We start from the raw sequence: 17,938 nt of genomic DNA on the forward strand, positions 1-17,938 counted from the left end.
GTAATGCTCTTGCTCAAAACTGTGCTTCGCATTCCAGGGGTTTTGGCCTTTCTCTGCAGCCCCCACTTGGGGCACCCATTGTGGATGTGTGGAGACTGCCTGTTGAGGAGAGTGTGCCTTGTTTACTTATATACAAGAGTGGCTCTCAAGCCTTTGTTCTGCCTCCACCTCCTCCATGTGGTTACACACTCATCACCAGTGAGTCTCATTTCTTGCAGAAGTCTTCACTTTGGAGAGAGGTATATATGAGCGGTTTCTGGTAAGCATTTGAGAATCACTGATTGTGCTAGCCAGAGAAAGAGAACCAATAAGATGCAGTAAGATGTGTGTACACACACACAGGTACACATGCGCGCACACACACACAGGTACACATGCACACACACACACACACACACACACACACACACACACAGAGCAGGCCAGGCTGGAGACCCAGGGAAGAGTGGGTGCTGCAGATCCAATCCAAAGGCAGTAGGCTAGCAAAGTTCCCTCTTCCTTGGAGGAAGTCAGTCTTTTTCTCTTAAGGCCTTTGATTGGACGAGGGTCACCCATATCATGGAAGGTAATTTGCTTTATTCACAGTCTACTGGCTAAGTGTTAATGTCATCTGAAAGACAGTCACAGAGACATCTAGACATCTAGGTGTCAGATCAAATATGTGGGTACCATGACCTAGCCAAGTTGGCACATAAAATTAACCATCACACTGATCCGAAAAGTTCGGGTGCCACTGACTTTAATGTTCTCCTGCATATAGGCAAGAATTAAAACACACACACAACAAAAGTTTATTTTTACTCTGAACCACTTGAGGGCACCATGAACGAGGGAAATGGAAAGTTGTGACTCATCTGCTGTTCCTTTTAGAACAACTAGCATTAGTACTACAGGAAACCTAAGGGGATTTCTCCCTGCAAGTCCCTAATTTTGCAGTTGAGAAAGTTACTGTGACTGTGTGCAAGTCTACAGGGCAAAGTAACAGAGTGAGTGAATGAGGCCAGCACGCGAACTGTGTCCTCTTGACTTTGCATTTCATGTTCTTTTTCAGGCATTCTGATAATTTCTATTAATTAATAATGGAAAGAATTTGAAATATATGTGAGTTGTTTTGGTTCCCCTGAGTTACATATGGTGACGTGGCACCTAATGTTATGCAGATTGCATGAGTAAAGAATCCATATAACTTTTAAACGTGAATTATGAAATGATAAACTTTTGGATTTCCAAATATTGTTGATACTGTGTCTGTAGCAAGTTTTGGCCAACGCTCTAAGGGTTTTGTTTGTTTTTACTTTTGTAAAATGTTGCCTTCAAGTAACAGAAAGGCCTGTGGTCTGTGAAGACTCAGCGTGCAAGGATTTCTTTGTTTTTCATGGACTGTGCGTGTGTGTGCGTGTGTGTGTGTGTTGGTTGTGGGGGCAAGAACTAGGGGAAAAGGGAATGCCAAAAAATGTAAGCATGTAGTTTTTCTCCACTTTGTTGTAAAAACAAAATTGATAATGTAACTTTTGGAATCAAGTCTTTTGTATTTAGATTGGAATGTTCTAATACCTTATTGTTACAAATAGACAATGTGTCTGAAAGGCTGAATTTTTGAGAGTGGATGGATTATTTAAAATAATGATTCTTAACCCGTTTGTACAATTCTGTGTTCTGTTTCAAATGTCTTTTCTTTGTCCATGTAACAGTCAATTCCTGTTCTCTGAAGGAGGAATTCTCTTGGTAATTTCTGCGCCCTTCTTCAGGTGGTTGGCCACCAGGGGGCAAGCGAAGAACGGCAGAAGCCGTCTGACGTAGCCCCCGCCCCCCGCTCCTGTCCCCCATCACTGCAGATAAACTGGTGACTCTGTCCTGACACGCTTAACGGCAACCAGAGGTTTTCTGTACGTTTGTGTTTGTGTGTAAGTGTGTGGGGTGAGTATGTGGCAGTGGTTATTTGCTGTATTTTGACTGCATAAAATTGCAATGCTTTCCCCTCGGTCTCCTAGAAATCCTTGTAGGATAATTATAACACAAGTAACAGATTTGATGGAAATTCTCATAATTCTCATACTCTGAAGCTTAGCTCATATGCATATTTCAGACTTGCCAGAGCCCCTCTTCAGTGGCTTGAGACTTGGTCTTAATCTTTTTGTCTGACTACAAAAAAAGTTCAGTGACGTGGTTAGTGTGTTCTTAGAGACGCTGCACACTGTGGATCTGCGGGAGAGAGTTTCACTCATTGTATTGTTATTTTTTTTTGTGACAGGGTCTCACTCTATTGCCCAGGCTGGAGTGCTGTGGCGGGATCTCAGCTCGCTGCAATCTCCACCTCCTGGGCTCAAGCAATCCTCCCGCCTCAGCCTCCTAAGTAGCTGGGATTACAGGTGCACACCACTACATCCGGCTAATTTTTGTATTTTTAGTAGAGGTAAGGTTTCACCATGTTGCACAGGCTGGTCTCAAATTCTTGGGCTCAAGTGATCTGCCCGCCTCGACCTCCCGTGCTGGGATTACAGGGGTGAGTCACCACGCCCGGCTCAGCTTTCATCATAGTATTTATTTATTTATTTATTTATAGACAGGTTCTAGCTGTGTGGCTCAGGCTTGAGTATGGGGTGTGATCATAGCTTACTGGAGCCTTAGCTTCCTGAGTAGCTAGTACAATAGGTGCATGCCACCATACCAGGCTAATTATTATTATTATTTTTTTTTATTTTTAGAGAGATAGGAACTTGCAGTGTTACCCAGGCTGGTCTTATATTCCTGACCTCAAAAGATCCTCCCTTCTCGGCCTCCCAAAGTTCTGGGATTACAGGCTTGAGCCACTGTGCCATGCTGTAGTATTATGAAATCATCAGAACCCTTGGTAGCATGCGATTTCTTCCTCGATCTCTTGTGCCCAGCCTGCTTCTTATTTTAAAACGAAGTTCATTTGTAAGTTGCCTTGCTCACTATTTTTGAACATTTAAAACAACTTTTTAGAATAGGTAAGAAGTTGAGAAAATAGAGACAGAAAAAAATACACAACTAATTAAGGCATTCCAAAATATATACCAGATGATTATACAGAGCATTTCTTGTTTTAGGAATTTCTTATTGGATGAACAATGAAAGCAAATACAAAGTTGGCTTTGCATAATCAAGATATTGGAAAACAGCAGGTAAGGTAAATACTTATGGTAGGAATTTAATTTTCCCATAGAGTCATACAATTTCTAAGAGTCATTTATATGGAAAAAAAAAAAAACTTGACTGTGGAATTATGAATACTGGCATTACTTTCAGCAAGGGCTGTGTCCTTGCCAGTGTGTGGCTTAAGTAATGAATTTCCTCATATAATCCCTGTAAGAAAAGTTAGATGGGTAATGAAGCCACTTGATCCTTTCATGCTCATTGCAACATATATTCATTAAAATATAACACACAGGTAATTCCCCATTTCCCTAGTAGCTCTTACCACCTTTCCAGATTTGAGTGTTGAAGAGGCCAGTCTTCTTACTGGCTGCCCCAGGCATTCAGCAAAACTCAGTCTTTGTAGGAATGTCTTAGAGCTGCTTTTTTAGATGGAACCTAGTCTATATCAGTTTGCTAGTTCCATACGACGTGGCTAAAGTAATTTTTCAGATGCTTTGAATGGAGTATAGAAGACTATTGCTTTACTAAAAAAGCAAACATGAAAACTTCAATCCTCACAGTCAGCTCCTATCAATTTCCCTTTAATTACCTCCTCAAGTACCTGTTAATGGCTCATTAGTTATGAAAATAAATTATAGGTACTCTGCCACCCTGTTTGTAGTTTCTTTAGTTTTTGATTTCGCTAACTCCAGGAAAATGGATGTGTGGCAATAATACAGGAATGTGAATCAAATTGCTCTGTAATTTTATATATTTAATAAAGTATACAGCAGGGCTGTGTGCACACGGGGTTAAGCTGTGGTGGAGGAAAGTGCTCTATGAGAAAACTCAAGTCCTCATACACCATGTTGGCTGCCTATGTTTCATTTCATGACATAGTGCTCAGCAAATAGGGCTGATTGGTTTTCAATCCGGTTTTGTGTGGTTTTAGGTTCATAATGGTTCCTTTTTATATATGGCCTTTGAAACTTGCTTGATACTGCAGTCATCTCTCATAGATAAAATAGGTCACAGTGAGTTTTAAACTCTTTTTTTTTTTTTTTGAAATAAAAATGTTATTCAGGCCGAGTGCGGTGGCTCACGCCTGTAATCCCAGCACTTTGGGAGGCCGAGGCGGGTGGATCACAAGGTCAGGAGTTCAAGACCAGCCTAGCCAAGATGGTGAAACCCCATCTCTACTAAAAAATACAAAAATTAGCCAAGCATGGTGGCAGGTGCCTGTAATCCCAGCTACTCGGGAGACTGAGGCAGAGAATTGCTTGAACCCGGGAGGCAGAGGTTGCAGCGAGCCAAGTTCATGCCACTCTACTCCACCCTGAGAGACAGAGCGAGACTCCATCTCAAAAAAAAAAAAAAAAGAAAAAAAGAAAAATGTTTTTAAAATAAAATTGCACGTGGTATCCCAATCTATAAGGATAAAAGCAGAATGACTCTTTTTGGGAGGAGGGAGAAGAATCTCAGAACCTTGGCCACACAGCTCACAAAGAGACGTCACCCTGACCCGTAGGACTCCTCAGAACTCAGTGTGAAAAACACCAAAATAGAAGATGAAATCATTTTTGTACTTATGTACTATATATTTCCACTCAATTTTTAGACTTGTTCAGCCACATATGTAGACAGAAACATTGTGTACCTTCATGGGCACTGAACTTTAGATCAAGAGTTGGCAAACTTTTTCCACAGAGGGCTAGATAGTGTATGCTTTCGGCTGTGTGGCCATATGGTCTCTGTCACCACTACTTAGCTCTGCTGCTGTGGCACAAAAGCAGCCAGGGACATTATGGAAATCACATGAGCATGGCTGTGTTCCAGTAAAGCTCTGTGCATGCCAAAATTTGAATTCCATATAATTTTCACATATGATGAAATGTTGTTTTGATTTTTTCTGATTTTAGCAAAAAAAAATCTTGGCTTTTTTTCTTCTTTGAGTTTTAGTTATTATAAAGGTAATAACATGAAAGAACATTTCAAAAGGATGAGAAACTCATCTTTAATTCCATAATCCATATTATTTTCTTCATACGTCACTGTATCGTATAATAATTGTAATTATAGTTGACCCACAGTTCTGTACTTTTGCTTTTACTTACTTAACTTTTTTATACATAAATGATAGTTTATGTAGTGTAGGTGTAAAATTCTGAAAATAATTGTTTACTTTTCTTTAACGTTTACTTCTTTAATTGCATCTATCCCCAGTGTTCTTCTACCCAATCCAAATTTCTAATCTTTTTAAAAGCAATCTAATAATTGTTTTTTAAAAAAACAAAATTATTATTCAATTTGGTGAATTTGTATTTGTTGGTATTCTGGAATGTAAATCTCTGAAAAACGGACACCCCATCACAAGTAGATATGAGGATGGCAGTCATTTTTTTCCTCCAACCCTTAACACTGTCTTGGAGAGTTCCCATGGTCCAGTTGAATATTTTGGTACTGAGAAATGTCTTCAGGAAAGCAACAATTGTTTTCCTAGAAAAACAAACCCGAGAACTCATTTCTCTCTTTAGGTTGCCTGACATTTGTAGCTGAGTGAAACCATGGTGAGCATTGATTTATTTTACTATAAAATTATCAGTTTTACTCACTCAAACAATCCTTTTATAGTAAAAATATTTTAAAAAAGAAAAACAGAGTATTGTTTTGCTTTACTAAATGGAGTCACCTCTTTTTCTCTTACTTTTGTCAATTTGGTTGTCAAATTGTGTGAATTATGAAAAAATAGCCCTGAGTACAGAGAATTTTTACCTCAGGGATATCAAAAAAGTCATGTTAGTAATAAAATAAGCCATTGATTGTGTTAAAACTCAAGGTGAGTCATTTAATTGCAGCTATTAAAAAATTCTTTCATTATTTACCTCTGGGAGAGACTGTAGATAGGACTGTAAGATTATTAATGAAAATGCCTGTAGATTGGTTTAAATGATTCAGTTTCATCTCACCAAGGAGTTAGCATGTTCATTCATTTTACAAAAATGTATTGAGCACCTCGCCTACTATGTCTTGAGTATTTTGTTAGACATAAAAAGTTGACTAAAACATGGACCCTGACCCCAAGGCTAAAATGTTATTTCACATGTGCACAGTGCTTTACAGATTACAAATAACATCATTACGTTCTCATAAGAATCTCGTGAAGCAGATGTTGGTTTCATTTCATTCATGATGAAGCTAAAACATAGAAAACATATAGTCTCCCCAAGGCTGCCTGTAGCACAGTTCCTTAGATTCCCAATCAGGTGACCTTTCCAAACCATAGAGATGGCTCTATAGTAGTTTAAAAAGGAGAGATAAGAAATGTCCACCATAGGTAAATACAAAATAGACAGTAATACGTACAATCACAGAAGTTCATCTAAAGTGGTACAGGAGTCCAGAAGAGGGAGAGATGGCTTCTGGGTAGGGGATGGATAAAGGGAATAAGGACTAGGGTTAGGGATGGATGGGCTGTGCACTTTCAGAGCAGGGGAAGATCATTCCATCCAGAGCTGGAAAAGCTTCAGAAAAGCTTAAGCCAGGTGGGATATGGCATGGGAAAAATGGAAATAGGAACGGTCAGTGGTTCAATTTACCTTGAAGATAGAATATGTCACATGGAATTATTAGAGATGAGGACAAAAAGATGGAAAAGAAACACATCTTCCAGGTCTTTGATGCCAGGCCATAAAGCTCGAATTTTTTTTTGCTGGAAGTGGAGAGCCACCTGAGGCTTCTAAGCAGAATTGTGTTAATCTGGCAGCAGTTCTGAACAAGGGAGTTGCAAACTCACATACCTGTAAAGGCCAAGAAGATAATAGAGAAGTGATGTGGAGAGGATACAGCAAAAAGAGAAGTTTTCTCTAGGGGACCATCCACCATTCAATGCTTTGGGAATGCAATCTCTCATTCTGCTGCAGATTTACAGTTCTCCTCTGCATATGTGCTTTATTGATATAAATTACATCTTTATACAATGTGTTCCCATTGACATAGATTTGTAACTATTATGTGGTTATCTTTTAAATCTTACAGAACAAAGGAGTTAATAGTCAAATATACTTTAATACTGACTTTTATATGTACTTATGTAGTGTACTTATAATATGTACTTAACGGTGTTCTTTATTTTTCATGCATATTGAATTATTGTCTAGTATTTTTTCATTTCAACCTGAAGGATTTTTTGTAGGGCAGATCTACTAGTGACAAATCCTCTTGAGTTTTTGTTTATCTTGGAATGCCTTAATTTCTTCTTCATTTTTGAAGGATAGTTTGCTGAATATAGAATTCTTAATGGACAGTTTGTTTTCTTTCAGCACTTTGCATGTCATTCTATTGCCTTCTGGCCTCCATGGTTTCTGATGAGAAATTAACTGTTAATCTTACTGTGTATACCTTGTGACAAGGCTGTTTTCTCTTGCTGCTTCCAGGATTCTCTTTTTGTATTTTCACAGTTAGATTATAATGTATCTTGTTGTGGACTTATGTGAATTTATCATGCTTGGAGTTTGTTGAGTTTGTTGAATGTGTGGATTCATGCTTGGCCATTATTGCTTCAAATATTCTTTTGCCCTTTTTCTCTCTCCTCTCTTTGTGGAACTCCTTTATGCACACGTTGGTGTGCTTGATGGTGTCCCACAGGCCTCTTTGGTTCTGTTCATTTTTCGTCTTATTTTAATTTTTGTTCTTCACATTGGGTAATCTCAATTGACCTATCTTCCAGTTTGCTGATTCTTTCTTCTGTCTCTTCAAATCTGCTATTGAACAGTGACGTTTGCTTATTGTACTTCAACTCCAGAATTTCTTTATGGTTTCTTTTTATAATTTCTACCTGTTTATTGATATTCTCTATTTTGTGAGACATCATTCTCATGATTTCCTTTAGTTGCTTGTATATTTTTTTCTTAAAACATTTCAACATATTTAAAATAGTCAATTTAAAATCTTTGCCTAGTAAGTTCAATAGCTTCCTCAGAAACAGTTTCTGTTCATATCTTTTCTTTTTTTCCTGTGCGTGGGTCATACTTTCTTGCATGCCATGTAATTTTTTTTTTGAAACTGGGTTTTGAATATTGTAATGTGATAACTCAGGTAGTCAGATTCTTTCTGATTCTCAGGACTTGTTGTACCTGCTTATTGTGGTTGCTGTTTCTTTGTTTAGTGACTTTTAGAAACTAATTTTGTTAAGTTCTGCCTTCTTTGTCGTGTATGTCCACGGAAGCATATGTTTGATTAGCTTAGCAATTTGACAAAGATTCCCTCAAACATCTGGAACAAAAAAAGAAAAAAAATCAGAGAGCCAGTGTGCTGTGTGTATTAGGTTATGCCTTCAACACTCAGCCATACAATTCCCAACTCTGCCTTAGCCTTCACTTCCTGCTTGTGCAGAGCCTGAAAGTCAGGCAGAAGTGAGCTTAGGGCCATCTCAGGTCTATTCTGAGCATGTGCCCTATCTTTAGCATGTGTATGGGCTTCTAGAATCCCAGGATTACATGGGAACTTTTCAAAGTCCTTATTTGGAAAAGTATGTAACTCCCTAGCCTCTCCTTTTAGGTTTTTTGCTATCTGTTGTTTGCCCCAATTTGTATTTCTTTGTCCCAGGTGTCAGCAACTAAGTCATGTGTTTTTAATGAATGACAAATGTTTGTTGGGTAGTCACTTCACCACCCAGGGAAAGTTCTGAATTAGCAAAAATAATTCAGAACATATAGACCTTTCTATCAGTCCTTCAGAGCCACCAGACAGGCTAAAAGAAACACAATTATTGGAAAGCAAGGTCTGCTCTCCTTCCAGCACTAGGAACCATGACCAAGAAAGTGGGTTGCTGTCTTCAAGACCACAATCGAACTGGATAGGAGGATCATGGGGCCAGGGTAGGTTAAAATGCCATAAATCTCACCTACTGAAATTCAGCTGCCTTTTTCTTACGTGTTCACCTGGCCACTGTAAACCTGTGACCAGTTCCAGCATTCAGATTAAGTTGATTTTGACAGTTTTTGTCTATTTATTAGCTGTTTCTGTACAGGAACAGGCCCTTGGAATTCCCTATTCCATGGTTTTCGCTGATGTCATTCTGTGCACATGTGCCTTACAAATAGTGTGTATATAAAAGAAAACATATGTGTGAGCTAAGTGCAGAATGCTACCTTATTACCTTTGCTATAAAGAGAATTGGAGAGGAGAGAGATTGAAGGAGAAGAAATGAGTAGGAAATGGAGGGATATTGACTGGCCCGGCTTCAGGCACCAAAACATAATGCAGTCTTCCTAGAAAGTTATGCAGTTCGGGTATCTGTTCTATTAGGGGACAGTGTGTGGTTGCCTGTAACAGAAAATTGATTCATACTGGCCCACACAAATAGGAATTTATTTGACTCACATAACAGGAAACCTGGGGATGAACAGGTAAGAGCCAGAGTAGTGGCCTAATGATGCTGTCAAGAACTCAGGTGCTGTTGATCATTCCCTTTCACTGTCATTAGAATATTGGCTTCTATATTCTCAGTTGTTGCCTCTTGATCTCAAGATGGTTGCTGTAGCTCCAGATAGCACCTCTGCATTCAAGGCACGTAATATACAAAAGTCTTTTCCTGGCAACTTTTTAAAACGTTGGAACAGAAAGCCCCCGTCAGAAGACTTCTTATATTTCATCAGCCATAAATAAGTCTCATGCTCACTCTTATATTTATCACTGGCCAAAAGAAGAGATTACCATGACAAGTCTGTGATTCTTCTGTCAGGGCTGGGGAAGGGCCTCTGAGAGATTAAAGGAGCAGGGTTCTGTAAGCCAGGAAGAAAGAATAACTGTTAGGTGGGCAGTGGACAATGGCTAGATAGAAGCTAAGAGGGATGGCTGATAAGGGTGTGAGGTGGCTACTTGGAAGGGTAGCAGGTACCTGCTCTGTTCTAACCATGTCAAACTTGGAGCAAGCTGTCATCTTTATTAGAGAAGTGAGGGGTTAGAAGTGAAGATTAGAAACACAACACGTACAGACAGTCACGTAATCGGGTTAAAACCAGAAGTGTCAACTCTGAGCCAAAGTAAGCTAAAGCCTGTGGTGTGTCGGATGCTGGAACGGGAGCCCGAAGTCCATGTTGGGGCCCAGGTGGAGGGAATAGAATTCTGCTGAGTGCCTGGTTTCTGGCTCTGGCTCCTGCCTCGTGGGAGTTTAGGTTACATTTAGAGCTGGCAAGCAGTTTCCAGCAGGTGTGGCAATCTCCAGGCCCTTAGATAACTAGTTCACTCTGGGCATGAACACAGCCTTGCAGGGGCTAGTAGATTCCAAGCATCAAACTAGAGATTGGAGAAGACAATTTAGGGCCAAGCGGGGAAATTGGCAAGAGTCCCAGGCCCGGGAGGAGCCAGATTTCCTGGGCAGTTACCAAAATCGGAGCTTGGGAACAAGGCTTAAGAGGTGAAACCCTGTTGTTTAGGGTTGGAGGCAGGCTGGAATTGGGGAATTAGGAGCTCTTTGACTAAAATTGAGACTTTAGGGTGGAACTAGCAGCCACTGCTACTTGGTGCAAGGCCCCAGAGTGGGCTGAAGTCAAAGGCCTCATGCCTCAGTATGGGCTTGACCCTGAGCACTGGAAATTAGCCCGAGCCTACTACATATGGATCAGGAGTTTCCTGCTGGGGCGGGAGAAGAAAGGATGTAGCCTCGTAGGAGATACATACAAGAACTCTTTTGGAGATAGCATTTACGGGATTGGAAAGAAGACAGTGCTGGAGGGTGAGCCTAGCTGGCTGGCTTTATCCAAAATACGGAATACAGAAATAGTAATAATTGTTGATGCTAAACGTCTGAGCCTATGAGTACATAGGGCATCTAGGGAGAGATGTCAGTAATTGATTATATGAGACTGGGACGTGCGAGATCTCTACCAAGATCTCTATAGCCAGAAATAAAGACTGGAGCCATCGACACGCCGGGATCAGGATGGGGTGAGATTGTGAAGGGAGAGGGCGTTGGGAGTTCGGCACATCATTTCTGTGTATGCGCCATGAAGGAGAAGCCACTCCAAGGGTTGTATTTATTTCCATTTTATTTTATTGTCCTATGATTTTTTTCCCAGATTCCTCTGATTTCTGGTTGATTCTTCTTTCCTAATGTTTTTTAAATATAACCAGTTTCTCCCAAATAGCTGCATTTGCTTTTTCTTTTCTTCTTCTTTTTTTTTTTTTTTTGAGATGGAGTTTCACTCTTGTTGCCCAGGCTGGAGTGCAGTGGCATGATTTTGGCTCACCACAACCTCCACCTCCCGGGTTCAAGCAATTCTCCTGCCTCAGCCTCACAAGTAGTTGGGATTACAGGCTCCAGCCACCACGCCTGGCTAATTTTTTGTATTTTTATATTTTTAGTGGAGACGAGGTTTCACCATGTTGGCCAGGCTGGTCTTGAACTTCTGTGCTCAGGTGATCTGCCCACCTCGGCCTCCCAAAGTGTTGGGATTACAGGCGTGAGCCACCACACCCAGCCTGCGTTTTCTTAAATGCTCAAAAAGTTTATTTAGATTCTTCAAGGAGAAAAAAAATTTTTTTGGAGAATGCCATCTTTTCCATCCTTAAGACAAGGATTTGTGCTTATTATTCTTTATGATTTTCACTTATAGTAATTGATACTTATGAGATTTCTTTTTTAAAAAAGTCAAAAGAGCCGGGCATCGTGGCTCACGCCTGTTATCCCAGCACTTTGGGAGGCCGAGGCAGGTGGATCACTTGAGGTCAGGAGTTTAAGACCAGCCTGGCCAACATGGTGAAACCCTGTCTCTACTAAAAATACAAAAATTAGCCGGGCTTGGTGGCAGGTGCCTGTAATCCCAGTTACTTGGGAGGCTGAGGCAGGAGAATTGCTTGAACCCAGGAGGTGGAGGCTGCAGTGAGCCAAGATCGCACCACTGCACTCCAGCCTGGGCGACAGAGTGAGACTCCGTCTCAAGAAAAAAAGAAGAAGTCAAAAGAAGAAGAACACGTTGCCACCTTCTCCTCCATTCTTTCATCATGTGGCAAATGGGAGAAAGGATGACAGAAAGGATGATGCTGCCTCATCATAGTCACATCAAGGTTAATTCTAGGTTGAACAATCTGACCACACCCTCTACCTCGGAAGCAGCATGCCCTTCAGCCATGGGAGGTTCTTTTTTTCTGTATTTAGAGGTGGAACTTTTAAGATTTATGTTAATAAGGAAGAGGAAATTAATTAAAACCTATTTAATAAAATGAATGGTTTTGTAAGTTAGTGTAAGGGTGCGTCAGCATAAGTAGTAGAGAGTAGAAATCTGTAAGTTCCTGATGGTCAAAATGGTCAAGTTGCTATTCAGACTTGTGATTTTAGGGTATGGGTGTCAACTGCTTTTTCAAACATAGATGGCAAATGTAAAGAACTTCCCAGAACTGAGGTTGAAGCTCCAGATAAGGTAGGCAAGTCATTGACTGATGAACCCGGGGCACTTGGGAGAGGGAAAGGCATTATTAGGAATAATCGCGCGCAGGAACTTTTCTGGGCAGAGTGGGACTTATGGTCACCCTAGTTCTAGACCTCAGCAGTGGTTCCCAGATTCCATAATTCAAGGTGAAACGAAATCAAAGTAAGGCATTTCCTCCTTGTTCTGGCATCTAAGTTGAAGGACTGTTCTCTTCTATAAAACACAGGTGGCTCAAGGTCCTGGAAGTGCCAAAAGGAGATTGTCTTCATTGTCAGGCTTTTCCCTTGCGTTTCGTCAGGTGATGGTGTTTGGAGACTGCGCTGAGCGGATTCAGGGCCCAGCCCCGTCGGTCCTTAATGACTTCAATGTGGGTTTTTAATCTCCTGCCCAAGTGTTATCTTACTTGCCCAGACAAGTCGTTCACCACTACAGGAGAGTGTGAGAAAATTAACACTGCCGGAGCAACCAGGGAAGGGAAGAAATGTCTGAAGGTAGAAATGAATTGCATTAGGATTTATTTTAATGCAGCCTGGAAACACACAACTTTAAATCTCTGGGCTGCTTAAGGAGATCCCACACCTTTCCTTGGAGGGAAAAAGAAAAAGAGGATTGAAAAATAGACAGATACAGCTATCTTTAATGTTTGAGTTAGCTATCAGGAAACTCGAAATAGTGAATGTAATAAAATGTTGACAGCAGTTTCACTTAACGTGCGGTAACTCTGGACTAGAACGACATCTTTGGCACCAAAGGAAATCAAGAGAATAAAAGCAGCAGTCGTCAGGATTTGAAGGAAGTCACAGATTATTACCATCTGTACATTTTACAGACCTCTTGCAAAAACCAGAAACCCAGGACCCAGACTGGAGTGTAAGTATATTGAACTCTGGGGTGTGTTGTCAGATGGAGGAAACTCAGAAATTGGTTTGAATTTTTAAATATAATACTTCATAAAACCTGACTATTCTGTTCTGGCGATGTTAGAATTTGTCTATAATCAGAAACATCAGATTTATTTGGAGGGGTTATTTGCATGTCTCGTGGGATATCCCATTGTTTCAAACCTTTACTATACCAGGCCTTCATGCTTCCACGATTTCTTCTGTAAATGTAGAAGTATCTGTAAAGTGCTCTCTGATTTCAGATTGCTCTTATGTGATGGGTTTTGTGTTCTTTCCTGAAACTTGTGGAAAGGTCATCACAAAACACATATAAGTGTCTTGAATAATGAATTGGTTCATCACTACCATAGATCACTTAGCTTGGACTTTTCTACTATTCTTGAGAAGGTACTTTCTGATAAACCTGCATTAAATATCAGTAGAAGAATGTTTTGCCCAGTGTTTATTTGACATTATAACTTGGGCCAATGGTTAGATTCCCTGCAGTTGAGGCTCATAGATAGAGACTAAACATAAAACATGCAAGTTTCACATCAGATGTTTTTGTGCGTGTCTGTGTGTTTTAATCAGTGCTTATATTTGTTCAGAGATATTAGACCTGAACTCCTAAACTCTAGCCCTTGAAAAGCTAGATTCATGGCAGGGGGCAGGGGGGATGGTGAGTTTATTATTTTTTATAAAAAGTAAAAGTGTTTTAAAATAACAAGTAGTGAATAAGAGAAGCCCATTTACCTAAAATGTTTACATAAAAATAGAGTTACATCCTATGTAAATGGGACTGTTAGGTAAATTATTTGACATCTCATGGAGAAATAGAAACTTTCTCATAAATGATTTTGATATAGAGCACTGAAAATAAAATTTAATGGAATCATTTCAACTTAAAAATGACAATTAATGACAGATTGGAGAAGTCAGCCAATTATCACTTAGTGCTTTTCTATCCAACACATATGGAAGATTGCTTATAAACAGGGAATGTTTTTTTAACATGCATATGAATTTAGTATAATATTTGTCAATTCTTAGCTAGTTTGGCAACATTAAAATCTTAGATCTTTGATACTTAGACTAGTGTCCCGGATATGAAATGTTCCATGGATAGATTTGTTCATTCTTTGCAACCCCTGAAATCTTAATGTTTAAGTAAGAAACTCTTCACCCCAATATTTTTCTTTGGTAAGCTAAGATTCACAGAATGATGTAATACAGAGTATGTGGCCAAATTAAAATGAAGGAAGGTGCAAATAACAGAATTAATTTCCACACCTGTCGAATACAAGGTTAGCAAGTAAGTTAAATCACACGCATTACTTTGAGTGTTTACTTCTGAAAACTACTCATCCAAGTGTTCACTTTGAAATTTAATTGTGCGTATTTGCATCTCTTCTTCTGAAGGGTGCTCTTCTGTTAGGGCAGCCCATGCCGTTTTTTAAATTAATGGTGCAGATTCTTTTAGTTCATAGGCTCGTCTTGAGGGAGTAATGCAGGCATGTGTGAAAGGGGCCGTGGGCCTTTCTGGACACTTGGGTCCTATTTGATAAATTATTGCTTCAATACACTAAATGGACCCCAGTGTCCTAGAAACGTTCATATCATTTCCACATGTTCACTTCTTTTTCCTGGAAAGTGTAACTTATGACAAGGGTAGCTTGGAAATCCAAGCTTATTATTGAAGAAAAACGAATGGTCGTCTATTTGGCATATGTTTTGAAAATAACCTCAGTGTGGGAAAATCTTTTGTGAAGTGTATTATGAACATGCTTATAGTATACTTTTCAAAATGTATATGTAAGCATCTTAAGGCTTAAGAAAAGAAAGTGCTAAGTAGGCATAGTTGATTTCTCCTATTGCAAAAATACACGTGAGCAAGCAAGAAGACTTTATGCAGCGGAAGGTATGGTTGGAATGATGTGTTGAGGAATGTTAATGATTTGTCTGGAAGCGTGCAAATGTGGGGCAAGTGCAGGCCCTTCACTTCCATCCTGGCTTCTTTTTGAAATGACATTTGGCATTTTAGCTGCCTTGTGATGCTACTTTGATGGGAATCTTCTGCCTATGGTGAACATTCGGAGAATGCTCTGGCCGCAGCTGCTCTGGTTTGGGTCAGGAGTAGGGCAAGCTTTGCTGAAGCTGGCAGCTGCTCTGGTCCATCTCCTCTGAGTTCGCTTCCAGCCTAGGTCTCATTTCTGGCCTGGTGGTAGCATCTTGCTGCAGGGATGGACCTCTCAGAAACATCCTAAGTGCACACCCTGGGGTCTCGAACAGGCTGGTCACAGGTTTCTAGGACACTGAGGCCCATTTCGTGTATTGAAGCAATAATTTATCAAATAGGATCCGAGTGTCCAGAAAGGCTCACGGCCCCTTTCACACATGCCTGCATTACTCCCCCAAGACGAGCCTATGAACTAAAAGAATCTGCACCATTAATTAAAGAAACGGCATGGGCTGCCCTAACAGAGAGCACCCTTCAGGAGCAGAGACGCAGATACGCACAATTAATTGCAAAGTGAACACTTGGATGAGTAGTTTTCAGCATTAAACACTTAAAGTAATGTGTGTGATTCAACTTACTTGCTAACCTCGTATTCGACAGGTGTGGGAATTAATTTTGTTCTTTCCACCTTCCCTCAGCAGTCTCCATCCAAGCTGAAGGGCAATTCAGGGATCTGTCTGCAAAGCCTTGTCTAAAAGCCGTCCCTGCTCTCAGCCACCTGCCCCTGGCTGACTGCAGCTAATGGTAGGGTGGTTCATGTGAACATTGCTTTGCAGTTAGCTGTCTTGGACCCCGGGGGATGATAGGTCCCTTGCCCGAGAATAATGGGGTGTTTTGTTGTTACAGAAGAAGAGAAGGGAGATATGAAAGTGCTACTTTAAAAATAGTCTTTTTTCAGTAGTGTCTGTTTAATAGTTAGTGCATATACATTAATGTGTGTAGCTTTATTTTTTTTGACACTTACCCTATGGGATCAAAACAGTCAGCTACCAAGTCTTATTGAGAATTTACTTTGGAAAGTCCTGGAGATTTGGTCTGTGGCATCTGACTGAGGAGAGAGGACATGTGAAGAGGCAGGGAGAGAGATGAGTGGATAATTAGACTAAATTGTGTGGTAGAGGCTGGGAGAGGGTTTGGAGGGGTTTGGAGGACAGGAAGATCAAACAAGCCTTCCTCTCCCTTCTATAGGGTAATCCTTCTGCCTGGTAGGATTGGTTGCCCTGTAGGACTGGTTGTCCCATAGGACTGATTACCTCACAGGACTGGTCATCCTGCAGAGCTGGTTATCCTGCAGGACTGGTTATCCTGCAGGTCTGGTCATTCCTCAGGACTGGTCATCCTGCAGGTCTGGTTATCCTGCAAGTCTGGTCATTCCTCAGGACTGGTCATCCTGCAGGTCTGATCATCCCACAGGATTGGTTATCCCACAGGACTGGTCATCTCGCAGGACTGGTTATTCCGCAGGACTGGTTATCCCACAGGACTGGTTATCCCATAGGACTGGTTGCCTCGTAGGACTGGTCGCCTCGTAGGACTGGTCATCCCGCAGGACTGGTTATCCCGCAGGACTGGTTGCCTCATAGGACTGGTCATCTGACAGGACTGGTTATCCTGCAGGACTGGTTATCCCACAGGACTGGTTATCCCGCAGGACTGGTTATCCCATTGAAGGCAGTGCCGCCGCTGCCTGGATTCCCAGCCTCCCACATACTGACATGTGCAGGTCATCTCCGAATTTGAAGTTCTGCCCGATTCAGCTTCTTAGACTACTTATTTTACCTCGTCACCACATAACTTAAAAGATGTTCTGCTTTCATTCCTTTTATCTTCTTACCTCTTACCTCTGGGGTCCTTGCCACTTCCGGAATCACGGGCAGCTGTGGAATAGAGGAAACTTCCCCCCAGCCCTGTCTCCTTCTCCTCCAGCTCGGCCCCAGGGCTGCTGGTGTCCTTGTCTGCTTTGCAGCCCCCCTTCCTTGGTTTCTGGAAAGCTGCTCTGTCCTTGTTTGCATCGATGCTGTTGGCGGCACTGCTGCCTCCCATGCCTCTGAGGGTATCCCCAGGTTTCAGTCCTGCCCATCCCCCTGTTCTCTCCCTGGGATAATGATAATTCATCCACTCTTGTCTCCCTACAGGAGTCAGTCATTCATTTCTCAAACATTTATCGAGTGCCTTTTATACCCCAGGAACTGATCCAGGCATTGGAGTAGAAGGATGAGGCCAAAAACTGGGTCCCTGCCTCCTGGAGTCCACAGCGAGGAAGCGGGTGGTAAATAGGCCTCCCCAGCACAGCTGGAAGGACAACCCCTGGGGAAGTGCAGGCTCCCTGGGGAACCCTCAGGAGGCGCCATGCCTGACCTCACTGCACAGCCCCATCCGTAGGCTCTCCCGTGCCCCTCCACCTCCTGGATGACCTGTCCACACTTCAGACAAAGCAGCTCCACAGTGAAACCCACAATCTGTTCCTCCAAGCTAAGTGCCCTGCTGCTGGCCCATTCCTGACACTGTGAACT

The 17,938-nt window shown here is 41.4% G+C and overlaps 1 protein-coding gene across 4 annotated transcripts in view; it reads left to right on the top strand.

The window, feature by feature from the left end:
- STOX2 (storkhead box 2) overlaps positions 1 to 17,938 on the top strand; it is a 226,206-nt gene that overhangs the window by 40,752 nt on the left and 167,516 nt on the right. The window contains exons 1-2 of one of the 4 annotated variants that reach the window (XM_055276513.2): positions 1,877 to 1,917; positions 3,072 to 3,146. The exons of the other annotated variants lie outside the window; for them this stretch is intronic. The gene's annotated coding sequence lies outside the window, so the exon portion shown is untranslated. Of the gene's footprint in view, positions 1 to 1,876; positions 1,918 to 3,071; positions 3,147 to 17,938 lie in introns of those variants that run through there. 4 annotated transcript variants of the gene reach the window in all.

The sequence above is a fragment of the Symphalangus syndactylus genome, chromosome 4, assembly GCF_028878055.3.
Source record: "Symphalangus syndactylus isolate Jambi chromosome 4, NHGRI_mSymSyn1-v2.1_pri, whole genome shotgun sequence".
NCBI lineage: Eukaryota > Metazoa > Chordata > Mammalia > Primates > Hylobatidae > Symphalangus > Symphalangus syndactylus.